The sequence below is a fragment of the Lithobates pipiens genome, unplaced genomic scaffold, assembly GCF_037356315.1.
Source record: "Lithobates pipiens isolate NorthernLeopardFrog02 unplaced genomic scaffold, aLitPip1_a1.2 Scaffold_18, whole genome shotgun sequence".
Classification (NCBI taxonomy): domain Eukaryota; kingdom Metazoa; phylum Chordata; class Amphibia; order Anura; family Ranidae; genus Lithobates; species Lithobates pipiens.
In genome coordinates, this window is record NW_027507758.1 from 192,667,749 (window position 1) to 192,692,416 (window position 24,668).

The 24,668-nt window shown below is 46.6% G+C and overlaps 1 protein-coding gene across 2 annotated transcripts in view; it reads right to left on the reverse strand.

The window, feature by feature from the left end:
* The window catches only part of EDARADD (EDAR associated via death domain), a 233,090-nt gene that overhangs the window by 71,969 nt on the left and 136,453 nt on the right, over positions 1 to 24,668 (reverse strand). The window lies entirely within an intron of this gene.

Genomic DNA, 24,668 nt, shown 5'->3' on the forward strand with positions numbered 1-24,668 from the left:
CAACGACCAGTTGTACTTGCCAGGATTGAAAGTTTAAGTAAAAAAATTTTAAATCTTGTCCCACCTGCCTGTTAACTGTACCAGTCTTGCACTTCCACAGCTTCTTGGTCACCCTGCCTATAACCGAGGTTCAGTTTGAACAAACAGCAATAGATTTGGTAGGCCCACTTGAGAAATCCGCCCAAGGTTATCAGTACATATTGGTGATCTTATACTACTATACTATGGTATGCCACATGGTACCCTGAAGCTAATTTTGTGGAATACCTCATCCAGAATGATTTCTAGGGATCTTTTCCATATATTTACTAGAGTCAAATTCCCAGAGAAATTCTCACTGACCAGGCCTCGCTGTTCATGTTGAGGGTTATGGCAAATGTGTACAAGTTATTTCAGATTAAGCAACTGCACATATTTGTCTACCATTCACACATGGATGGGCTGGTTGGATAGTTTAACAAAACCATTAAAACCCATACCTAGGAGTGCGCATGCGCGGGATCTCGGAAGCAGACGTGCTCTGAGAGAGCTCCGCACGATCCGGCCCAAATACAGCAATAATAAGCGCAGCCAGCGGGACAGCGACGACGAAAACGGCAGAGGGAAGCTCCGGTGAGGGTGATGAACAGACGGGCTCGGGGCCAGCCGAAAAGAGGTCAGCGTAAAGCCCTGCCATTCACCGGGGGGTCCGGGTCCTCTCCTGAGCGCAGGCCGCAATCCAAGATGGCGCCAGGATGCCGAGACACGCGAGGCCCGGCCGGAGCTGCAGACTTCCTGAGGGATGGAGCCAGCAGAACTCCCCTGAAACTCCCCAGGGATCCGTTCTCGTCACAATCTTCCGGGGACATGGAGGAAGATCAGCAGGGTGAGTCCCGTTCGCATCCCCCTTCCCCGGCCATAGATGAAGACGCTCAGGAACTGATGGGCTCCCCTGGATCCTCTATGGATAAAAATATGGCCGAACTGGCCTGCCCGAAACGCATACCGATCTGGAAGGGGCAATGCAGGAGTTAATGAAGGACTTGATCCCAGACATAGCACCGCATCACATGGAAATTGACCGCATCCATAGGGCCCTTACTGCCCCTAGATCTGATGGCCTGCCTCGTGATGTTATTGTTAAACCACATTACTACCAGACCAAGGAGAAGTTGATGCTTGCTGCCCGCAGTCGGCAGGACTTGACTCTCTGTGGGTCGTCTATTCAGTTATTTACTGACCTTGCTCCTTCTACGGTGCAAAAGCGTAGAAATTTGAAACCCCTGCTACAACATCTCATCAACCAGCAGATCAGATATCGGTGGGCCTTCCCCTTCAGATTATCTTTCACCTATAATGGCAAATCCTACTCATTTTCCACGTTGCCGGAGGGCGAAGAATTACTACTTAGTTTGGGCATTATCTTGAGAGACTCATCAGCCTCCTCTCCTCCGATTCCAGCACACCGCTCACTCTCCCCACTTTGGACGGAGCGTAAGCGGAACCCGCCTAGAGGAACCCCCCGGAAGACCAGAAGTCCTGAGAATGCACTTTTATGCCCTCCTTGAAATCCTGGACTTACCACTTGCAGCAGAAGGGATACTACTATTTTTTGACCTGAGGGACATACCTGAGTCCGTTTGTGCCTGCGCGACTGCGTAGTCACCCTGTTAGCACAACCATAGTGCAGTTTCCTATTTTTTGGGTTCATTCCACCCGAAACGGTTCTTCCATGACTGACTTGAAGTTAATGTGTGTTTTTTTTTTGTTTTGTTTTTATTATTATTTTATTATTACTCTCTCTTTTTGGACATGTTTTACAGCGTCCTCATGGTTTGATGTTTGAACTCTGTTTCTGAATAACATGGGGACGCGGGGTCTGCACTATGGTGGGGCCCGTAGGGCCTCCCCCTTGGGGGAGGGTGCTGGGGCGGGGGGGGGGCCATTGGGTGCCTGCTTGCCCTGGGGTCGTTACTCTCGGGGTAGGACGACTAGCGAAGCTAGTGTAACTTACTGTCCGACAGTATGCGAGACCTGAATCCGCCCTGCTGGCATGCTTTGGAGCAAGGGCCATTTGGGCCGGATCGGAAATCCATGCTGCTCCTTTGCAAGACTACCTTCTCTCTTCGGAGAGGGGTACCCTTGCCACTTCCGGAAAGGACATTCTATCCGGCAGGGATTATTTCCCACATTGTTATACGGTTTACACAAGTTTACTAGTATAAGTTTGCGGGCCTACGGCCCTTATCTTTTATGTTAACTAATTCTCTGTTTCTTCTCTTTTTCCTCTCTCTTTCTACCCCCTATCTTCCCCGAGCTGTAGTCCTGACCCTAACTTACACACGCTGGTACTGGAAGCTTGTGAAAGGGGAATCCCATGTATTGGAGGCTATGCCCGCCCTCATGATGCTACAAGGTAAGAGTGCTCTGCCCTACCACGATGGCTAAGTCGTATTCGTCCGACTTTTCGGTGATCACACATAATGTCCATGGCTTTAATTCCCCAATTAAAAGGACTAAAGCCTTTCAATTTTATCACAAACAGAAAGTAGATATATTACTACTACAAGAAACACATTTTTCTAAGACGTCAGCTCCACGTTACCTTAATGTTAAATACCCGCAGTTTTACCTAGCTAATGGACCCAATAAAAAGGAGGGGGTAGCTATAGCTTTTTCTAGACGTACCCCTTTTACGCCCATCACCATAATTAAGGATAAGGGTGGCAGATACATCATGGCCGTGGGACGTATCCATGACCAACTTGTATCCTTTGTATCTTATTATGCTCCAAATTCAGGACAGGTGGACTTTTTTAGCAAGATGTTGCGGACATTGATGCCCAAGGTCCAGGGACAAGTGATTTTGGGGGGAGACAGCAATATCCCGCTGGACAGAGTTATGGATAAATCCAACCCTCACAGACCCACTTTCAAGAGACCGCCGACTGGGAGTAATAGAGTGGCTAGACTTTTACATCTCTATGATTTAATTGACGCATGGAGGGAGTCCAATCCCACGACTAGAGATTATACGCATTTTTCGCAGGTGCACCATACTTATTCCAGGATAGACCATATTCTGGTCCGCACACCTCTGCTCCCATATCTAACGTCGGTAACGATACTATCCACCCCCTGGTCGGATCATTCTCCGATCAAGATGTCATTGACTGGGTTGTGGTCCAAAGCTTCCCCAGCCCCGTGGCGTTTGAATTCTAGTCTATTAAAGGACCCCGTTTTGTGTGCTGAAATAGACAAAGCATTACAACAGTTTTTTGCGGGTAATAAATCCTCGGACACGTCACCCGCGATTAATTGGGCGGCTCACAAAGCCACGATTAGGGGCATTATGATACAAATAGGCTCTAGGCAAAAACGAGCTCGTGACCATGCGATTCGACAACTGGAAACCAAATTGGACCTGCTGCTGCGGGAACAACATGCCCACCCGCTCTGCGACATTAGACATACGATTGACGATGTTAGACTGGAATTGAACTTGGCTCTGACGACTCAGGCGGAAAAACATATTGGCTGGACTAAACATAGGTACTATACCACGGGTGACAAACCGAATACTATGTTAGCCAGGAAACTGGTTCCCCGACCACATACGCCTACGTTACCTAAACTGAGGCTTTCTACGGGTCGCTCCACACAAAACCCTGAACTTATTTTGCAGGAATTTTACAAATTCTATTCCAAACTTTATGGCTCACAGACTACGTATGATTCTCGTAGAGCTGAACTGTTTTTCCGTGATGTTCCGCTGCCTCAGCTGACGCGAGCTCACGCAGATCTGATGGAGGCTGAATTCACGGAATTGGACATTAAAATGGCGATTAAGTCACTACACCCCTCGAAGGCCCCTGGACCAGATGGCTTTCCAGGCCAATATTATAGGAAATTCCAGGGTGTCCTGATTCCTCATCTGTGCTCTTATTTTAATGAGCTTCGGAGGGGAAGCAAGATACCCCTACATGAAAATGTAGCTTATCTTAGTGTCATTCCTAAGCCGGGCAAGGATCACGGGGACTGTGCGAACTACCGACCGATCTCCCTGATCAATACTGACCTAAAGATTTTAACGAAAGTCTTAGCATTTAGACTTAACACTTTTCTGCCGAACTATATCCACCCTGACCAGACCGGCTTTGTCCCGCTTAGACAGGCATCGGACCAGACCCGCAGGCTAATTAATCTTATATCAGCAGTGCAGTCGGACTGGGATGGTGGGGGTTCTAGACGGGGAATGCTGCTATCGTTGGATATTCAAAAAGCGTTTGACTCCCTTTCATGGGAATATTTATTTGCTGTCCTACGCAGGTATGGTTTTGGTGAGCGCTTTTTGACTCTCCTCGGAACGCTTTATGACACACCATCGGCATCGTTGATGCTGCGGGGATATTCCTCTGAGCCTCTACCGATTAGAAGGGGTACGAGGCAGGGCTTCCCTCTGTCCCCGCTCCTGTTTGTTCTTGCGATAGAGCCATTGGCCATTAAGATTAGGGAATGTCAGGATGTTCAGGGGATTAGGTGTGGAAATAGGGATCATAAATGCCTACTGTTCGCGGACGATCTCTTGCTAACGCTGACGTCACCAATTACTTCCCTCCCTAACCTATATGCGATTCTTCAACCCTTCTCTGAAATCTCGGGGTTGAGAGTTAATCAGTCCAAATCTAAAGCGCTCAATCTTTCCCTGTCGGAGGCCACACAGAAGGCTCTAGAGAGCACATACCAATTTAAGTGGGAGCCAGAGGCACTGCCATATCTTGGTGTTAATCTGACCCCGACTATCCAGTTGCTATACAGGAAGAATTACCCCCCACTCTACAAAACACTGACAGAGGACCTAGCTAAATGGCAGATACACCCTCCATCGTGGTTCGGCAGACTACACTCTATTAAAATGAATGTGTTGCCTAGAATACTGTATCTGTTCCGTACCCTACCGGTGGCTCTACTGCGTAGGGATCTACAAGTGTTGCAAAATGAAATCCTTAGGTTTATTTGGGGACACAAGAGGCCCAGGGTGAACAGGAGCACAATGTACACCCTAAGGAAACAGGGTGGACTGGGCCTGCCGGATCTGCAGAAATATTATCATGCGGCTCAGCTGGCCCACCTTACTAGATACCATTCACGCCACACACAGGCTATTTGGATGGATATGGAATCTTTTTCCTGTCGCCCCTCACAGGTTTCACAGCTATTATGGCTTCCAATGAAAGATAGACCGCTGATATTGTGTCCTACCCTGTCACTGGCTCTGGCTATATGGGACAGGCTGTCAAAAATATACAAATTCAGATCGCCCCACAATCCGCTGGCGCCATTGCTTAACAACAAGGAGTTCACCCCGGGCCTCTCTCCTCAACTGTTCAGCTGGTGGACAAATAAAGGGCTATTGCGCATTGCTGACCTATGTGATCGTAGGGGTATACTTTCGGAACAAGCTCTAACTGAAAAATTTGATATGCCGTCTTCGGAGAAGTTTCGATGTGCCCAATTAAGGCATTTCGTACAGAGTATGGCCCGTAGGGGAGACCTGGGGTCCCTGACTCCCATGGAGCAGTTGAGTATGCAATATGACAAAATTAGAGGCCATTTATCAGCCATCTACAGATTACTTAGGGGTCCAGGGAAGAAGTTGAGTTATATGATCCAGTGGGAGCGGGACCTTCAGGAATCCTTTGAATTAGACGACTGGTGCACGCTCTCTGAGACGGCATATCGCTCTCTCGCCAACACATCGGTGATAGAGGCTAATTACAAGGTATTGTTGCGGTGGTACATGGTCCCAGCCAGATTGGCCGCTTTTGTTCCGGGAGCTACGTCCCATTGTTTTAGGGGATGCGGCCAGGTGGGGACCACCTACCATATTTGGTGGTCATGCCCGAAGGTCAGAAGGTTTTGGATTAGAGTGTTTAATTTTGTCTACACTATTATAGGACTGAACCTGAGGAAATCACCTAAGCTGGCCCTCTTGGGGGGCAAGGCGGCAGAGGCTTCCAGGCCTCAGCAGAGGCTCCTTACCTTTATATTTATTTCAGCTAAGATCACCATAGCTCGTAACTGGAGATCAGCCGCACTACCGATAGCCCAGCTTAAACATAAAATGTCATGGTTAATGCTGAACGAACGGTTATCCGCACTGTCTCAAGACAGGATGAAAATGTTCTATAGAATTTGGGATCCATGGATTGTCTATCTAACTAATGGTTCCGGGACGCATGCTGTTTAACATTGCCATGGTAGCATGGGTTTGAGGATCCAGGACTACGGCTCCCTTCCCCCCCCCCTCCCGCCCAGTTCTCCCCCTTTCCCTCTTTTTCTCCACTTTTTCTTCTCTCTATTCTTTTCTCTTCCCCTGCTATTGGGTCTTTCCTCTTTTCCTTACTGTTCTCTGTTTTCTTTACATCTCTCATTTAGCGGAGCTAGCTGCACGATTGGATATTTATATCACTCTGGAGGTAACAGCTTCGGCAGATGGGATCCTATGTGATCCGGGGTTATTAGATAAGGCACCTATTTCGCTGCCGCCAGCATGTCTGCGGAACTGACCAGTGCGTTAGACCAGTGAGATTAGAGGAACTAAATTTATTCACTCTTGAGAAGAGGAGATTAAGGGGGGATATGATTAACATGTTCAAATATATTAGGGGTCCATATAGTGAACTTGGTGTTGAGTTGTTCTCTGTACGGTCAACCCAGAGGACACGGGGGCACTCTTTACGTCTAGAGGAAAAGAGATTTCAGCTTCAAGTACGGAAAGGTTTCTTCACAGTTAGAGCAGTGAAAATGTGGAATAGACTCCCACCAGAGGTGGTTCTGGCCAGTTCAGTAGATTGCTTTAAGAAAGGCTTGGATACTTTCCTGATGGTACATAATATAACTAGGTACTAACATAGGTAAAGTTGATCCAGGGAAAATCCGATCGCCTATTGGGGGATCAGGAAGGAATTTTTTTTCCCCTGCTGTAGTAAATTGGAGCATGCTCTGCTGGGTTTTTTTTTCGCCTTCCTCTGGATCAATTGTGGGCATAAAATTGGGTATCTGGATTGTACGATTATTTTTTATTTTATTTATTTGTTTTTAAGGTTGAACTGGATGGACTTGTGTCTTTTTTCAACCTGGCTAACTATGTAACTATGTAACTATGTAACTATTGTGCATTGTGCTTGCTGTAATACTTTGCCGCATTAATGAGACTTTTGTTTGTATTGTGCTGAAAACCTTTAATAAAAATATTGAAACATAAAACCCATACCTAAATGGGTGGTGCAGAAAAGTGGAAAAGATTGGGACATCCTACTATCCTACTATCAGTATTCCTATTTCTGATAAGTGAGGTGCCTCAGGCCTCCACATGGTTTTCACCCTGTGAGCTAGTATATGGACGATTACCCAGGGTTACCTAGGGGGAGTGCTTGACTCTGTGAAGAAAGATGAAGAAAGGATGTGAAAGTGAGTCCAAACTTCACTTTTTAGAATATGTCTCCCAAATGCAAAAGCGGATCTTAAGTGATGCCACTGGTCAGGAAACATGAATAGTGCCCAGGAAGCACAATGACAAGTTACAGAGATGTATGGCATATGTTTTTTTTGGCCTTAATGCTTAGTGCGGCCCCCCCACCCCAAAGCACCTTGTCCCCATGTTGATGAGGACAATGGCCTCTTCCCGAAAACCCTGGCCGTTGGTTGTCGGGGTCTGTGGGCGGGGGGCTTATCGGAAACAGGGACCCCCCTTTAATAAGTACCCCCGAAGTCGGAAGAAGAGGCGGTGGCGACAGGAAAGGAGCTATAGGAACAAGACCCCCGAGCAACAACGAAGAAGAAAGCCAGGCTCCTCTGCTAGCAAAATAGCTAGCAAAAGAGCAGAAGATAGCGGAGGAGTCCGGCGAGAGGATCCCCCAAGACGGAAGAAGACCCCCGGAGCTGTGCAATAAAGTATTTTAAAACCTTGTGTTGTGTTTTGTTTACATTTTTTTCACCAGGTGAATGGGTAGGGGTACATTGTACCCCCTACTCATTCACATAGGGTGGAGGGCCGGTATCTGGGGGCCCCCTTATTAAAGGGGGCTCCTGGATTCCGATAAGCCCCCCGCCCGTAGACCCCGACAACCAACGGCCAGGGTTGTCGGGAAGAGGCCCTTGTCCTCATCAACATGGGGACAAGGTGCTTTGGGGTGGGTCCGCACTGTCTCTGGGACCCGTGTGTGTCCCAGCAGACAGCGTGCCAGGACAGGAAGTGGTATAGACTCCCATGGGAGTCTATGCCCAGAAGTGGGTGCAAATACCTGTCTTAGACAGGTATCTGCAACCTCCCCCCCCCTGAAAGGTGCCAACTATGACACCAGAGGGGGGGAGGGTTCCGATGAGCGGAAGTTCCACTTTAGGGTGGAACCCCGCTTTAAGAACTGAAGTGATTGCTAATCACTGTAGCCAGAGTATTTTAGCACATAAGGCGGCTTTTGAAGATTTAGACCACAGGTGATCAAATGGAAGGTATACTTTTGAGCACTGACACATAATAATTATACAGATGTAGCCACCTGTTGCATTGTATGTCACTTTTTTCCTCTCTCCCCCGCTGCTGCGGGCAATCAGGGGCCTGGCAGGAGAAGCAGCTTTGCTGCAGGCTGCCATTCCCCCCCCCCCCTCCCCTCCTGCCAACCCTCCCGAGATGGCTACAGAACTATAGATGCCAATAGACTTGGAGACACCAGGATTTTTACTGTACTGCCTGGGAAAGTTCTGGGTGTTTGCACCCAGGATCCAGATGAGTGAAGACCTTTGTCAGTTTACTCCCTCCTGCCATAAGGTCTGGCTGGAGAGGTTCCTGATCCTACTACCCTACATTTAAGATACAGGTTAAAGTGCTTTGTCAGCCACACTGGAGGTACCTGCAATCCAAACCTAGAGAGGCTGAAGCATCCATCCACCATTCGCATACACTGCTGTTTGCCAGAGGCTTAGAGAAGAGACTGAGGGGGCCCCTTCTGCTGTGGACATTACAGCTGTATCCTAGGGACTGGTAAGAGGGCTATTGGCCCATTCATCACACTGCTAGCAGGCACTGAGTTGCTGAGAGCAGGATGCCAAGTACACCCAGTTCATGCCGCATTCATTCCAGACCTATAGTGCACCCCTACCCACTCCCTGCCACCGCTATACTTATCTGTTGCTACATCTGACTCAACTTTACCTGTTCCACATCTACATTGCATCTGTGCAAATACTGTACAACCTTTATAGCGATTCTTAACTGCATGCAAGTTCATCAGGACTCTTGTTAAGTTTACCAATGTTTCTTAAAGGGCCACAACATATAGCTGGCAGATTAAACATCTTAAGCTCCTTAAACTCCTATGCCCCTCTCATATATCCTGCACGCTAATCACATCAAGTATCCGCTGACTTATGTTCCCACACCTTCAACCTTGACAGTGCTTACCAGACAGTTTTAGACCTAACATAGCTGCCATTAATGCACCTTGGTACTATATCTCCAGGGGTTCATAGTTCATGTCTTTGCTGCTCACAGCTGCACCTCAGGTTGCTTTGTTATTGTTTATGCTGAACTGAATGGCAAGTGTTATCTTGTGCTTTGTACTTTTTGCTAATTATCCTCTATACTAAGTGTATTATTATTAATTTCACCTTTCATCTCTACCTGCCGTTACCCACTTTATTTTATGATTTGCGTTCTTTAAATTTAGCACTATAGTTGGGTGATGATGTTACTGTCAGGATTTTCTCTGTGATACTCTGTGTTTATGCCTAAAGCCCCATACACACTATCAGATTGTCTGCTGATTTTTTCCTTCAGGTTTACCAAAACCATGTAGTACAAGGGCCTGCCTGATTGCATACACATTGAAACCCCTAAGGTTTGACCTCATATTATATGGTTTTGGTAAATCTGATGGAAAAAATCAGCAGACAATCTGATAGTGTGTATAGGGCTTAAGAAAGATGCCCAAGGACTTTTGAGATGCTTTTTTGACTTGATTTTTAGTTGTTTGTATTGCCATTCACATGTACAAATGAAAAATAAATGCAGTTCGGAGTAGAACCAGAGTGCATGCAACATTTACCAAGCAATTCACATACATAAATACACGCATGAAGTGTATGACATATTAGTATGACAGCTGAATGTAAGTAAAGTGGTTCTTGTGACTGAGTACGTAAAGTTCAGATAAGTATAATAACAAATGAAAAAGTCCAGCCGTGTCAATACATGTCTAGCAACTCCTCCCATTCAATCCCTTAGGCACTCAGCACAAGAACATGGCCTGCTTCCAGAATGGGTTACAACCGTTTATCATCCAGAATTACTAATAAATTATTTTATTCAGACCCACTCAGAAGTGATTAAACAAGAATCTTAGTGAAGCTGGAAATTTTTTATACCTCATCTAATATTAAATTCCTTGAAGTAATTTTTTGTTTCACTTCAGAGAACCTCTGTTTTTAAAGTAAAGCCAACTCTTAACTTGATTTTATGTTAGCATTAATAAAATTATAAGGATGTGGGGGCGTGGCCAAAATAGCTGCCTGAGATCAGAGCTCCTGCAATCCAGGGAGTGTGTTTTGAATTTTTGGGGAGCCTGAAGCACTAACCACCATGAATAGAAAAACCAGGAGCTCCTCTACCTCTCGTGTTTCCGCCGACACCAGGACACCGCTGAGCCAGAACATCCCAGAGCTGTTTCGGACCCAGCGACAGCAAGCACATGCTCCTCACACACAGCATCACAGGCCCGAGCGCCGAACTCTCCTGATGCGGCATCCGCTTCGCAGATCTCAGGAACAGAGACACCCACCCTCACGCGGTCCCAAGAGTCCAGCCTGCTAGATCTGAAGAAATTTGACGCTGAACATAAAGAACACCATGAAGGCTGCCATCGCCGATCTCCGCGAGGATATTCAGGCAGTAGCACACCGCATCAGCGACATTGAAGAAACCACACCGACCCACGCAGCAGCCATTCCCCAAGTACAGGGGACCTATGAAGCTCAACTCACACACCTTCTAGATCTTCACAGACATTTTGAAGCTCTAGACAACCGTGGGTGCAGACATAATATCAGAGTCCGCGGAGTGCCTGAAAACAATGACCCTGGCCTTCTTCAACAAACTGTGAGTAACATCTTTAATGACCTAACTGACCGGCCGGTGGACTCTGCAATAGGAATCGAGAGAATACATTGTGCATTACATCCCCAACCCTGGGATAATGAACCGCCCAGGGATGTAATTTGCTGCATTGTGAATTTCCCCTTGAAGAAGAAAATCCTTAGGAAAGCATGGGAAAAAGGTTGGATCATTCACAATGGCGCAGAAATCAGATTATTCCAGGACGTATCCCAGATAACCCTACAGCTTGACCCTACTCCTCACGCCGGAAGATCTACATGCCTTTTGTGATCAACTCGATCCCCCTCATATCGAGCTTCTGGAATGGTATTCCTTCTACTATCCAAAGGAACCGTGGCTGCCTGTTTTACTCAACCCATCGCCGAAAGCCCAGCGACAAAGATCTAGAAGACATTGGGATGGTCCACCTTCTCCAAACAATCGATCATCACGTCGAGACCTGTACCAACATAACCCAAGCTCTCCAATATCTCCATTGGCCAGGAGAGAACATGCGGAGACCTAACAAGAGACACCTTCACCCTAACCCTGCTTTGAAATAGCATATCCAGCGTAAGTGCCTCCTGACACCAGTTCCTACTTTGATCGGCCTCCCCACCCCACTTTTTTGTTTTGTATTCTTCTCTTCCTTATTTTCCTTTCCAGCCCCATTCCTTCTCCCTATACCCTTATCCACCTGATAGGCCTGCTAGATCAGCAGGTATTCCCCTCTGGCCGGAAGGGATGGTTCCTCGGCGCACAGCTCCTCCGGAGTGCCTACCTCCTGGACTCAACGATGGCTGATTAGTGACTTGATATTTGGCTTCCTACGGGTCTGGTACGATTTGCCCCTTCATCAGTTAACCTCAATGGGAAGGTAAGCCTTGATGAACTTTATATCTATGATGTCCTGATCCACATGTACCATCAGACCATATCCTTCCCTATGCAGAGGATTCTCATGAGATCCCACCCAGGACACTAGCCCTTGTAGACCCATCTCATATTTCCCCAAAACAGGGAAATGATACTTGTGGACCTCCTGGCTTGCTGCCATGTTACTGGATACACCTACCACCAACTACAGCATTGTGGGCCCCTGTATTGAACTCCTACCTACCTACCCTAATACACTGATGCACTGCCTCAAAGACTTCAATACGCCCTAACCGCTTTAGCCTTTGCCAACCTCACGCATGTGGCCCTAACTACTATCATAAATTGGGGACACAGACTTATCTCAATATTTCGCTTGATGTAATGTGTCCTAGGCATAATGTAAGGAAAGGTATGATTTCCTAAGGTTAAGTGATGTCTCAATTCCATATAGATTATTTGCAACCCCCTCCTGAACAAGATATAAACTTTGGGGATGCACGCGCACTCTCCGTGGCATCCGCCATATTTGGGAGCAGGTGAGATGCTAGTGCTCAATGGAGTCCCTGCCCTAACAGTTCTGGCAACCTGTATCACCTTGACTCCATCTTCAGTCTGCTCCTTGTTGTTACTTAAATAACATGGAGGCCCTCATTTGGGCCTCTCAAGGGGAGCCGTTTACGGTGCCTGGCCGTTTCCTCCCCCCCCCCCGTTGCCCCCTCCCCCCTTCTAATTACTTAAAGGTTTCACTCTATCTCCCTCCTCTATCTCTTTTTTCTAGTTTCCCCTTCTCACCCTATTAGTCCCTTCCCTACCCCCCCCCCCCCCCCCAGGCTCTGTGTCCTTACCTTCTCTTGGTTTCTACATGATGGACGATCATAACAATTAGATCTTGCCAAAGCCCTACTCGCATGCCCTCAAGGGTACCTCATGCATGATGCTCTAACTGGGACCAACTGTCTCAACCACCTCCTCTCCTTTGTTGTGCTTTACCCCTGGGGGGGGGGTGAACAACGAACCTCCACCCCACTACTATTACAATATGTATACCTGGTTGTGCTGCCGGTTATTTTATTATAGCCTACACAAGTTGTACCCTGGATTTCTTCTGCTTGTAAACCCTGCCTGTCAATTGTCTTATTGTGTCGTGTGATGTGTTTTGATGCCTATTTTCTTTATACTAAATAAAATATTTATGGGGAAAAAAAATTATAAGGATGTTTCATGGCAAAAGTGGCCAATTAAAATGTGTGCATATACTAGTGTATACAGTATGTATCCACTAAGTATTTCTTGGAATATAAATTAGCTTTGTACAATTTCCTCTTTAATTTGATTAGGGCTGAAAAAAAATATGTAAAAGAAAATTTCAAGCAAATATGAAATATAGTGTAATAAAAATTTGCTTTGTTTGCATATAGTAGGTTCAGCATGTGCTGAGGAACACTATGGTTTGACATAGACAGAAGCTTCTTCTTTCCCTCATTGGGTTCAAACAGAATCTCAGTCCCATAGATCACCATGGATAAGCGAATCATGTATATGTTAACAAAATGCAAGAAAAGTATTGCTCCAAGGCAGCCTGACTATATTGCCTGCCACGGATGCAAGATCTCAGGAGAGTTCACCCATTCCCCATAGACCATCCGACAATACAAATAGACTGCACCATCGCTAAATCCTTATTTCCCGTCAAAACAAACAAGATTTAGTCTGTCAGGCTGAAAAATTATACAAGTCATATTTCAGCCAATAGAAAAAAATAAAGAAAAAGAAAAAGAAAAAAAAGAAAACCTCCATATACAGAACCCTATACCCACAGTTTATCCAGAGAAAGGCAAAAATCCATAAAGCCTGGTCCAATTTGCTCCAATGGGGAAAAAACATTCCTTCCTTCCTTACTGAAGGCAAATGGCTATTCCCTGCATCAACAATCTCTTGAGCTATTACCTATAAATGTTAATATTTAGTTATATTTTATGCATTTAGGAATGCATCCAACCAGTGGCCACTGGTGTTTTTTTTGGGGGGTGGTGGCAAACAACCACAGACCCATCCACCCCCCCCCCCCCCCGAGTGGCACAACCGTTGTTTGCCGGTCAGACGGGCACTTACCCCATCGTGGCGGGTGGTGCAGCGGCTCGACTCTGAGTTCTCTCCTCCATGGCAGCTTCCAGTTCCTCCCCTCCTCCTAGGTGTCCAATAGGATCCCTTATCCTTTCAGCCAATCGGGTGACCGGTATCACCTCTGTGACCAGAGCCCACCCTATATTGAAGCCTATTAGAGCCTTTGGCTCTAAAAGGTGCTTCAAAAAACTAGCCTTGGAATCTATGCGCCAGTGTCCTGAAAGGGACTTAATGGAGGGGCCGCCCCTGCATCCAGCCCTTTTATAAAATAATGTACTGAGCTGGCCAGAACTATTTCTTGAAGGAGCCTATTCTAGACATGTGCGATTCGTTTTGTACGAATCTCAAATTCGTACGAATTTCCCTAAATTCCTACGTTCGGGAGGATCCGAAATACAAATTGCCATGCGTCCGAATTTTGTACGAAATACAAACTTTTGTTTACGAATCCCCAGGAGGAATTCAGCACAGCACAGGGATGGTGGGAGCCCCTCATCTAACAAAAAATTGTATTTCGGATAGGAAATTCTTCAACGGAATTTCGTATTTCGGATAAAAACCAAACTTCCATCAGCATCAACTGTCATATTGAGGTATATTTTTGCCTTTAAATTCATCGTAGCAAACGTTCGTACAAGTTAACGAACCTGACGACAATTCGTATTTCGTGCGAATTGAAATTGAATTTCGGACACCAAATACGAAGTACGAATTAATTTTAATATGAACTGTAACAGAACAGAACGAAACAAATTTATTGACGGGGCCCATGTCTAGTCTATTCCACAATTTTCACAACTAAATACCTTTTCTCATTAGCAGTATATAGCAGTCTTGTGACTTCTATCAGGCTGGGTTCACACTTTTGCGAATTGGATGAGGGTTTCCCCGCATCCAATTCACATAGCAGATCATTGTGACCTGCTCTTCTTGGAGCCTGTTCACACATCTCAGCAGCAGCTCCAGAGCGAATTGCGCAGGAGTCCTGTGTGCGACATCTGGTCTGTTTCAGGTCAGAATTCAGCCAAAAATTTGGTCTGAAATCGGACCTGAAACGGTGTATGGGGACGCACCGGACTCTTGCTGTGAGCCAGAGTATGCTGCAGTGTGAACCCAGCTTTAGTGTCTGGTTAAAGCTTGTAGGAAGAGTTTTCATTCTCCTCTGACTGTCCTATGAGGCCGCAGGACCCCTAACCTTGTGTCTGGACAGTGCTAATTGGTCCTGTGCTGATCACATGCACCTTCTCATGAAAAGAAAAAAAAAACACTCTAGCAATACACACCAATCTGAGCATGTGTAGAGTGCCCCCAAGGCTCTATACTATCAGGGGGTGGAATGGGAACTGTGGAGGAAGGGAGGATCAGAGAAGACAGGATCAACAGCTTTTTTACACAATGCAGAGGATTAACCCCTTAGGCACCACGGTAAATGTAACAAGCAAGCTTTACTGCATATACAGACTAATTTTACTGTTGTGGATTTAGTAACACTTTAAGGCTCCATGCACACTAGTGTTTTTTTTAAAGCTTCTAGAAGATGTTATTAGCATTTTTTTCCTGCTCCTAGAAGGTAAATAGTGTTATCCTATAAATGTTAGAAATACCTTGTGCCACTTCAAAATAAATGTAAATGTGTGTTTTAAATTATATCATAAAGTGTAACTGTAAAACCAATTAAAAGCTGCTCCCCAATTGTGTAGGAATATACCTATACTGTGAATTGTATGTGCATAAGGGGGGCGCTAAGAAACAAACTCTGATATAACCAGATACCAATATAGTGCCAAATTCATAAGCTGTAAAGCAAATTAATTATATAAAATATATATATATTGATTTACAGTGTTATCCTATGTGTCCATTCATGCACACTACTTTAGGCTATTAGCAGTTTTGAACTTCAAAAAAACAAAAGGTTTTGTGGGGTTTTTGGTAGCGTTTTTTCTGCAGAAAAAAAACAAAAACGCTAAGCTAAATGCTCCTAAATGCTTCTAAATACTACTAAAACATTCCTAACAGCTTTTTTTGAGAAGTTTTTTTTTCTTACAGTATTTCTACTGTAAAAATGCTAATAAAATGCTAATGTTTCTGAATGCTTCTAAAAGCTACTTAAATGCAACAAGAAGATGGCACAAAAATGCTATTATCTGAGTTTTTATCCAGTGTTTTTTTTTAAATGTTTTTTGAGCTTATAAAAAATGCTAGTGTGCATGAAGCCTTGATCAATTTTCCTCCAGGTGTAAAGAAGGCCCTCTTATCCTCTGTAATGACCTTAATTTGAATAATTTTGCACCAAGTTCACTATATGAAACACCTATGTACTTTATTTATATATGGCGATCCTTCTTCGCTTTCCATACCATGAGTGGCTCCTCCTCCGCATCTGTTCCCTGCTGAATAAAATGATCTGCTGCTCATCTTTTTCTACCACCAGGCAGCAACAATTAGTTCTTGCCCTGCTTCCTCTCATCTCTGTCCATGTTTTTCAGCAAAAACCATCCTACCTGCTGCCAAAAACATGTTCAGCCCAATATAGTGATTCTCCCAATGATCCGTAATCAGATCACACTGGCCACCTTTATTCTTTGTTCAAAATTGCATCTCATTTGCCTTTATCTATCGAATAGTATGTGTTCTGTGCCCTCTCTCGCTTTCATTCTTCAAGGGGCCACTCACATGCCCCATGGAAGTGGTCAGGCCATAAAAAAGCAGAGTTGGTAGAAACAATTTAAAACAAGCCCTTTTTTCTAAATGAATAAAAAACAAATATGTACATTTCTTCCTGGTTTTCATGCCTAGGTAAATGATATCCTAGATCCCAGGATTCTTCAGGAGGGAAGGAGGGGATTTCTCAGCTAAGCACTTACTTCTGCCTGAGTTAATGGCAGATGGCTTCCAGATTCCAGGAAGTAATCTCATCTGCCCTTACTTAAGATGGCCATGGCCAGAAATGCTAGAGAGTTTTTTTCAAGGTGATTTCTCAGAAAAAGTAAAGCATGTAAACATGAATAGATGGAGGAATTAGTTGGCTTTGAATATTAAAAATAACCTAAATAGTGTTTTTGGTTTGTGCTGCTCACATGGATTGTGGATCTGCTTAAAGGGTTAATAAGGTTCTAAATAGCCCAAAAAAGTTTTTTGTTTTTTTACTTGTCAGGTTGCTCTAACTTACCTCATATGCAAATTGAAGCTTATCCTTTGTTTTATACTTCCCAGTAGGGATGAGCCGAACACCCCCCGGTTCGGTTCGCACCAGAACTTTCGAACGGACCCCAAATTCGAACGAACTTTAGAACCCCATTGAAGTCTATGGGACTCTAACGTTCTAAATTAAAAGTGCTAATTTTAACGGCTAATATGCAAGATACTGTCCTAAAAAGGGTTTGGGGACCTGGCTCCTGCCCCAGGGGACATGGGTCAATGCCTAAAATGTTTTTAAAAATGTCCGTTTTGGCGGGAGCACTGATTTTAATGACGATTAAAGTGAAAAAAAAAGTGAAATATTCCTTTAAATATGGTGCCTGGGGGGTGTCTGTAGTATGCCTGTGAAGTGCCACGTGTTTCCCGTGTTTAGAACAGTCCCTGCACAAAATGACATTAAACTGAAATAACACCATTTAAAACTGCTTGCGGTTTTAAAGTTATAGTTACATAGTTACATAGTTACATAGTTAGTAAGGTTGAATGAAGACACCAGTCCATCCAGTTCAACCTGAGTGAGTGTCTACAATTGCCCCTATCCCTGTACATTGTACACTCACATCGGTCCCTATTTTCAAGGAGCCCACAATCCAAGGTCCCCATTCATATACTAAGGCCAATTTTGGACAGAAGCCAATTAACCTACCTGCATGTCTTTGGAGTGTGGGAGGAAACCGGAGTACCCGGAGGAAACCCACGCAGGCACAGGGAGAACATGCAAACTCCAGGCAGTTAGTGTCGTAGTTGGGATACGAACCAGCGACCCTTCTTACTGCTAGGTTAGAGTGCTAACCACTACACCACTGTGCCACCCTGGTTCCTGCAATATGGTTGAAAATCATTGAGAAAAATGGCATGGGTAGCCTTTCCTGCCCATTTCCAGCCTATTTGGGTCTTGTACGCATATTAAGGGGAACCCTGTACCCATATTAAAAAAAGGAAATGCGTGTGGCCCCCAGGCCCTATATACTCAGAACAGCAGTATACAGGCGGTGCAAACAAGACAGGGACTGTGTAGGTTTGTTGTGTTAAGTTGAATCTGTTTGTAATTTTCAACTGGTACATTTTTAAAGTGTAGCTCCAGTCAAAAAAACTATTTTTAAGCTTTTTGGAAAACATAGGGAAGGGTTATCACCCCTGTATAATTTGTTTTGTTGTCCATCTTTTTTCATCTCACTTGCTGTTGTCTCCTTCCGTTTGCAAGTAGGAGATGTTTGTAAATTGGATGTTTGAAAGTAGGGGCCTGCCCTATATGCTCTGCAGAAATGGCGGAACAAGGTGTTGGTTTTGCCACAACATTGTAGGCCCTCAAAGTGACTCTTGGTGGGCGCTGGAGCGCCCTGCTGTGAACGATTATATCAAGAATTGTAATTAAATGCCATTGTTGAACAGTGGTAGAAAAATTGACCTTTGGTGGTTGTGGTGCTGGTCCTCACCGTTACTCTGGGTGGGCACAGGAAGGGGCCCTCCTGTGAAATATTATATCAAGAATTGTAATTACATGTCCCTGTTAAACAGGGGCAGAAAAATTTGGCCTTAGGCACTGCTGCTGGTGCCACCACACTGCAACCTCTCCCATATACTCTAGTTTTATTGCAGGAATTAGCCCTGCTGCAAAGCATTGCATCAAAAATTTTAATTAAACGCCCCTGTTAAACAGGGGCAGAAAAATTGGGCCTTAGGCACTGGTGATGGTGCCACCACACTGCAACCTCTTCCATGTACTCTAGTTTTATTGCAGGAATTAGCCCTGCTGCAAAGCATTGCATCAAAAATTGTAATTAAACGCCCCTGTTAAACAGGGGCAGAAAAATTGGGCCTTAGGCACTGGTGCTGGTGCCACCACACTGCAACCTCTCCCATATACTCTTGTTTGATTGCAGGAATTAGCCCTGCTGTAAAGCATTGCATCAAAAATTGTACTTAAACGCCCCTGTTAAACAGGGGCAGAAAAATTGGTCTGATGGCATCACCCAGAACCAGAAATGTTCTTCCAACGGAGGAGGAAGAGGATAGACAATCAACATAACAGGACAGTCACTCAGCATCAGCATAGGCAGTCTTGAAGGGATGTGATATTTCAAAAAAAATTATTCTGTTACATCAGCTTCAGGTGCTTGGTAGCTGTGGATGATCCAAGACTGATTCATCTTGATGAAGGTCAGTCGATCAACTGATTCAGTGGACAGGCGCACCCTGTGATCGGTAACAAAGCCACCAGCAGCACTGAAGGTGCGTTCTGAAAGAACGCTGGATGCAGGACAGGCCAGTAGCTCAATTGCATACTGTGCAAGCTCTGGCCAGTGATCCATCCTCAAGACCCAGTAAGCCAGAGGATTTTCGGTGGGAAAGGTGTCCAAGTCTAACCTTGCCCCTAGGTATTCCTGCACCATGTAAATCAGACGCTGGCAATGGGTGCTGGAACCGATCATACCTTGGGGCTGCGGACTAAAAAATTGTCTGAAAGCATCAGTCAGACGGCCACCTTCTCCACCGCTCCTTCTGACCGATGCCTCAGCAACACGTTGTCCAGGACCAGGAGTTTGTAACCTCCCAGTCTCTGGGAACGCGTTGCACAGACCTTTCTGCAAGGCCTCCCGGAGATGTCTCATCCTCTGCTCCCTCTGCGATGGCAAGATAAGGTCGGCAACCTTACCCTTGTACCGTGGATCAAGGAGAGTGGCCAGCCAGTAATGGTCCCTCTCCTTGATCCGAAGAATACGAGGATCCTTCCGCAGGCTTTGCAGGATCAGGGAGGCCATGCAGCGTAGGTTAGCTGAGGCATTCGGTCCGGAGTCCTCTGGGTCACTAAGGACAACATGATCCGCAGCTACCTCCTCCCAGCCACGTACAAGTCCACGTGTTTCTTGGGACTGTAAATCATCCCTACAAGACTGCTGCTGCTGCTGAGTGCCAGCCTCCACCTCCATGCTGACACAATCATCCTCCTCCTCCTCTTCCTCCTCCTCATCCTCTTCCTGTGTGATGGGTGGCACAGCAGGAACACTGTCTGGATAAAGGGGGCCTTGAGAGGCAAGGAAGTCCTCCTCTTCCTGCCTCTGTTCTGCCTCAAGTGCCCTGTCCATTATTCCACGCAGCGTATGCTCCAAGAGGTGGACAAGAGGTACAGTGTCACTGATGCATGCACTGTCACTGCTCACCATCCTTGTGGCCTCCTCAAACGGTGACAGGACAGTGCATGCATCCCTGATCATGCCCCACTGGCGTGGTGAGAAAAAACCGAGCTCCCCTGACCCTGTCCTGGTGCCGTAGTCGCACAGGTACTCATTGATGGCCCTCTGCTGCATGTGCAGCCACTGCAGCATGGCCAACGTTGAGTTCCATCTGGTGGGCATGTCACATATAAGGCGGTTCTTGGGCAGGTTCAACTCCTTTTGGAGCTCAGCCAGCCGAGCACAGGCATTAAATGATCGGCGGAAATGCACACAGACTTTCCTGGCCTGCTTTAGGACATCCTGTAAGCCGGGGTACCTGCCCAAGAACCGCTGCACCACCAGGTTAAGGACGTGAGCTACACAGGGCACATGGGTCAGTTGTCCCTGTAGGAGGTCGGAGAGGAGGTTGGTGCCATTGTCACAAACCACCATTCCTGGCTTAAGCTGGCGTGGCGTCAACCACCTCTCGGCCTGCCCCTGCAGAGCTGACAAAACATCCGCCCCAGTGTGGCTCCTGTCCCCCAAACAAACCAGCGCAAGCACGGCATGGCATCGTTTTGCCTGCGTACTTGCGTAGCCCCTGGAACGCCTATGAAGCACCGCTGGTTCTGAGGACAGAGCACTGGAAGAGGCCATGGAGGAAGAAGAAGAGGAGGGGGTGGAGGAGAGAGGTGTGTCACAACCAATAGTAGCATTTTGGAGGCGTGGTGGCGGAACAACCTCCAACACTACTGCACCTTGTCCTGCATCCTTCCCAGCTGCCAGAAGAGTGACTCAATGGGCTGTGAAAGACAGGTAACGTCCCTGTCCATGCCTGCTGGACCATGAGTCAGCAGTAATATGCACCTTACCGCTGACTGCCCTGTCCAGCGAGGCAAGGACATTGCCTTCCACATGCCGGTAGAGAGCCGGAATCGCCTTCCGTGAGAAAAAGTGGCGTTTGGGGACCTGCCACTGAGGAACTGCACATTGTACAAACTCACGGAAGGGGGCCGAGTCTACCAACTGAAAAGGCAGCAGTTGAAGTGCTAGCAATTTAGCCAAGCTAGCATTCAACCGCTGGGCATGTGGATGGCTGGGAGTGAACTTCTTTCGCCGGTCCAGCAGCTGGGGCAGGGACATTTGCCTGCTATAATCGGACGTGGGTGTACCGCTAGCAGAGTTCCTGGAAGCACTTGGCTGTGACACACCTAATTCTACACCCTTATTCCTCTCAGAGCAGGTTTCAGAGAGGACTGAAGGTCTAGTGGGGTTGGAGATGCCAGCTGATGAGGAGCAAGGAGAGGTCCGCTTTGTTCTTTGGTGTGGGTCTTTGAGGTACGCTTGCCAACGAGCTGCATGGCAGGTCAACATATGTCTGGTCAAGCATGTGGTGCCCAAGCGGCTGATGTTTTGGCCACGTGAGATACGCTTGAGACATATGTTGCAAATAGCAGCGGTGCGATCTGATGCACTCGTCTCAAAAAAGGCCCACACCAAAGAACTTTTAGAATAACGCGCAGAGGCAGCGCCCTGCACAGGCAGAGCTCTGCGGTGTGATTCAAGCGGTGTGCTGCCCCTAAGCTGGCCCCCGGAGGGCATCCTGCCTCGTTGGACATGTGCCTCCTCCTCCTCCTCCTCCTCCTCCTCTCTCCTTCCAGGCACCCACGTGGAGTCAGTGCCCTCATCATCCCCTCCCTCTTCATCGCTGTAGCAAACCTGGCAGTATGCTGCAGCTTGTGGAACATGACTGCCAGATTGCTGTCCTTCTTGAGTATCCCCTCTCTCTGCGCTCACGCTACTGCCTTCCTCTAGCTGAGTGTCATCATCAGAGCCCACAAAACACTGGGCATCCTCCTGGAGCATGTACCCAACACTGTGCTCAAAGAGTTCAGGAGACTCCTCAGGAGGACGTGGTGGGTCTAGGGAAGGAGGATGAAGAGGGCTTGGTCATCCACTCTACCAAGTCGTTGGCATGTTGCGGCTCAACATGTCCAGCTGCCTAAAAGAAGGACAAGCGTGTCCCATGGCCACGTGCTGATGACAATGCACCGCGTCCACGACCAGCACTGTTGTCTCTAGACACAGAGCCTGCTTGCCCTCTTTTATCGGCTCGCGCCTGTCTGCCTCTCCTTGCTGGCCTTCCAGACATGGTAATGGCCTGAAGGGAGTTGGGTAAAAAAGCAGTTGGGTAGTGTACAGTATATTGTGCTAGAGGCACACAACACCCACTAACTCCTGCAGATGCCTTTATTATAGAACACCAGAGATAAAGGGGTATATACAGATGTATACTGTGCTGTGCTGGAGGCACACACAACTTCCAATAACTCCTGCAGATGGAAAGTGGTCTCAAATAGAGAAGAGCTATGTAGGTGGATATAGCGGTATGTACTGGGTACAGAGCACGCAGACAGCACGCACAAGCTCCTAACACTACTGACTGCAAGCTCTATTATAAAAGATAGATCACTAGCTATATAGGTGAGGTGAATATAGCGTTGTATACTGCGGTCAGGGCACACAGACAACAACCACTACACAACAGCAAGATCGAAAATCATCCGAAAACGATCGGTGTGTACTGTGTTGAAGGTACACAGAACACCCACTAACTCCTGCAGATGCCTTTATTATAGAACACCAGAGATAAAGGGGTATATACAGATGTATACTGTGCTGTGCTGGAGGCACACACAACTTCCAATAACTCCTGCAGATGGCAAGTGGGCTCAAATAGAGAACAGCTATGTAGGTGGATATAGCGGTATGTACTGGGTACAAAGCACGCAGACAGCACGCACAAGCTCCTAACACTACTGACTGCAAGCTCTATTATAAAAGATAGATCACTAGCTATATAGGTGAGGTGAATATAGCGGTGTATACTGCGGTCAGGGCACGCAGACAACAACCACTACACAACAGCAAGATCGAAAATCGGCCGAAAACGATTGGTGTGTACTGTGTTGAAGGTACACAGAACACCCACTGCTTCAGACGCCAACACACTACACAAGGCCGCCGCGCTGGCGGCCTTATATAGTGTGGGGCGTGCACTACACAGCCTGAGCTATGATTGGCCACAGGCATCCTGCCTGTGGCCAATCATGGCTCTTCTCGCTGCTGGCGCTGCGATTGGCCAAGCATGCAGGGTCACAGTGCATGCTTGGCCAATCATGAGCCAGCAATGCACTGCGCCATCGCAGTGCATTGTGGGCCGTGAGCGCCACACGAATTTGGCGCGAACGGACCAAAATGTTCGGACTTCGCCGAACGGACGAACAGCCGATGTTCGAGTCGAACGTATGTTCGACTCGAACATGAAGCTCATCCCTACTTCCCAGATCATTATCTTATGAAAATGTATCTGTGTTTACATGTGTTTTAGACCTGTTCAGATTATCCAACCTGCCTCTGGATGCAGTCTTATTTTTTCTAACTACATTACTGTAGTGAGTATTATGTATCTAAGCTTCCACTGTCACAACTGCTGGTTGTCTTGATAAAGGTAGGCTATACCTAACCAAAAAGTGGTAAAGAAATAAATAGCTTTATAGGTTTATATATATTTGTAGCGGCAGAAGAGCACGCGCTATGCATTTTTCAATGTTTAAGTTATGCCTGAACTGCAGTTTGGTTTGGGTACAATTGTCTAAATTTGACTTCAGCATCAGTCTGACTAGACTGTGAGATGTTCAGCATGGCCACATGGGGCATTGTCTCTTCTGGCAGGCATGGAACTATGGTCTGGTTAGGTGCTTAAGTTACTCTCTTTCGGAGCCTGCCCAGTGGGAGTGGCGCTCTCACTATGCTTTCTGAGAGAGGGTATTTAAGATGCGGATGTCACGTTGTTCGGGGTTTCGGTCCAGAATGATGTACTGACTTCATGGCCCTGGTCCTCCTGACCAGCCCCCAGGAAGGCTATGGCCTGGGGTGCGGATCCACCCGATTTTGATGTCTGGGGGCTGGCTAGCCAGAGGCAAGGAAACTAAAGAAGGATTCTGAGGTGATTGGGTGTCATCTCCGGGCTGGGAGAGACCCAGTGACTTCAAGCATTCCAGGGGAGGACTCTTCAGAAGAAGACCACGTACGGGTTGGTTTCTTAGTAAGAGCCTGGAAGGGCTGAAGTACCCAAAGAGAATCCGGTCTTGTGGATATCGCCAAGATTCAGGTAT